Here is a 2,923-nt window from a genome sequence, read left to right as displayed (position 1 = left end):
GGGGGTTTGGGGGGCGCAGCCCCCCATTCAGCAAAACGAATTTAGTACGATGCTGTTCAATTTAATATGATACCGCTATTACAAAGTGGGTTAGGTCCGGGCTAGTGTTGCGGGGGTCTGGGGGGCGCAGCCCCCCAGTCAGCAAAACGAATTTAGTACGATGCTGTTCAATTTAATTTGATACCGCTATTACAAAATGGGTTAGGTCTGGGCTAGTGTAGCGGGGGTTTGGGGGGCGCAGCCCCCCATTCAGCAAAACGAATTAAGTACGATGCTGTTCAATTTAATATGATACCACTATTACAAAGTGGGTTTGGTCTGGGCTAGTGTAGCGGGGGTCTGGGGGGCGCAGACCCCAGTCAGCAAAACGAATTCAATATGATGCTGTTCAACCCCTCGGGAATTTTTAATTTCTGTTTTATTCACCGTAATGCTCATGGAACGTACTTTCATATTCTTGTTTTTTGCTTCACGAAAATTTTTGTACACTAATTACTTTTTAATAGGAAAACGTGCAACGGCAAACTCCTTCCTAGGGTCACTGGGAAGATGACATTGACAAAATATGTTAAGATCAGCCGCCCCTATGCGTAAAGTATGTCGTTTTTCCATTTTTTCGATCCGGAGCGACACCAACATTGTGTTGCAATTTTAAACTGCGCGGTTAAACGGCGGGCCAAACAGTCGGTGGTTTATGCAACAGCAACCATCAAACTAGTAGGAGAATACACGCCCGTGATAGTATAGGAGATTCCCACTGTCCCTATCTTTTTTTTTATCTCGGACATATATATACCGGCTTATCGTCAATAACTCGAAAACCAGCACGTTAAGGCCAATTTTCGTCTATACGATTCTTATGCAGTTTTAGATTCTCTACACGGTCCACTGATCGTTTTATTTTTTTGTCGAATTTTGAGAATTTTTTTTTTTTTTTCTCGAAAACGAGCTCGACGACCTGCACTTTTGACGACGCCATCGTGTTCCCCGGATTTTTTCCTGCAAGATAGCGTGTCTATTTTTTGTCCTACGACGATTTTTGACGCCGGAGCGGTGTTTCGGAGCAGAGCGGACTTAGAAACTTTCGCGCGTCGACCGCCGGACCGATCGCTCCAGGCTGTTTTTCGTCAATAACTCGAAAACGAGCACGGTAACGCTCGTTTTCGCCCGTACGATACTTGTACCGTTTACCGATGGCTACCTGGTAGATGGTTTTTTTTTTTTTTATCTCGAATTTTGAGAGCTTTTTTAATTTTTTCCACAAAAACGAGCACGTGAACGCCAATTTTCGTCTATACGATTCTTATGCAGTTTTATATTCTCTACACGGTCCACTGATCGTTTTATTTTTTTGTCGAATTTTGAGAATTTTTTTTTTTTTTTCTCGAAAACGAGCTCGACGACCTGCACTTTTGACGACGCCATCGTGTTCCCCGGATTTTTTCCTGCAAGATAGCGTGTCTATTTTTTGTCCTACGACGATTTTTGACGCCGGAGCGGTGTTTCGGAGCAGAGCGGACTTAGAAACTTTCGCGCGTCGACCGCCGGACCGATCGCTCCAGGCTGTTTTTCGTCAATAACTCGAAAACGAGCACGGTAACGCTCGTTTTCGCCCGTACGATACTTGTACCGTTTACCGTTGGCTACCTGGTAGATGGTTTTTTTTTTTTTTATCTCGAATTTTGAGAGCTTTTTTAACTTTTTTCTCAAAAACGAGCACGTGAACGCCAATTTTGGTCTATACGATTCTTATGCAGTTTTAGATTCTCTACACGGTCCACTGATCGTTTTATTTTTTTGTCGAATTTTGAGAATTTTTTTTTTTTTTTCTCGAAAACGAGCTCGACGACCTGCACTTTTGACGACGCCATCGTGTTCCCCGGATTTTTTCCTGCAAGATAGGGTGGCGATTTTTTGTCCTACGACGATTTTTGACGCCGGAGCGATGATTCGGAGCAGAGCGGACTTAGAAACTTTCGCGCGTCGACCGCCGGACCGATCGCTCCAGGCTGTTTTTCGTCAATAACTCGAAAACGAGCACGGTAACGCTCGTTTTCGCCCGTACGATACTTGTACCGTTTACCGTTGGCTACCTGGTAGACGGTTTTTTTTTTTTTTATCTCGAAGTTTGAGAGCTTTTTTAATTTTTTCCACAAAAACGAGCACGTGAACGCCAATTTTCGTCTATACGATTCTTATGCAGTTTTATATTCTCTACACGGTCCACTGATCGTTTTATTTTTTTGTCGAATTTTGAGAATTTTTTTTTTTTTTTCTCGAAAACGAGCTCGACGACCTGCACTTTTGACGACGCCATCGTGTTCCCCGGATTTTTTCCTGCAAGATAGGGTGGCGATTTTTTGTCCTACGACGATTTTTGACGCCGGAGCGATGATTCGGAGCAGAGCGGACTTAGAAACTTTCGCGCGTCGACCGCCGGACCGATCGCTCCAGGCTGTTTTTCGTCAATAACTCGAAAACGAGCACGGTAACGCTCGTTTTCGCCCGTACGATACTTGTACCGTTTACCGTTGGCTACCTGGTAGACGGTTTTTTTTTTTTTTATCTCGAAGTTTGAGAGCTTTTTTAATTTTTTCCACAAAAACGAGCACGTGAACGCCAATTTTCGTCTATACGATTCTTATGCAGTTTTATATTCTCTACACGGTCCACTGATCGTTTTATTTTTTTGTCGAATTTTGAGAATTTTTTTTTTTTTTTCTCGAAAACGAGCTCGACGACCTGCACTTTTGACGACGCCATCGTGTTCCCCGGATTTTTTCCTGCAAGATAGCGTGTCTATTTTTTGTCCTACGACGATTTTTGACGCCGGAGCGGTGTTTCGGAGCAGAGCGGACTTAGAAACTTTCGCGCGTCGACCGCCGGACCGATCGCTCCAGGCTGTTTTTCGTCAATAACTCGA

This window comes from Colletes latitarsis, unplaced genomic scaffold (assembly GCF_051014445.1).
Source record: "Colletes latitarsis isolate SP2378_abdomen unplaced genomic scaffold, iyColLati1 scaffold0057, whole genome shotgun sequence".
Lineage (NCBI taxonomy): Eukaryota > Metazoa > Arthropoda > Insecta > Hymenoptera > Colletidae > Colletes > Colletes latitarsis.
The sequence above is the reverse complement of the archived record's forward strand: the minus strand, read 5'-3'. Positions refer to the sequence as shown.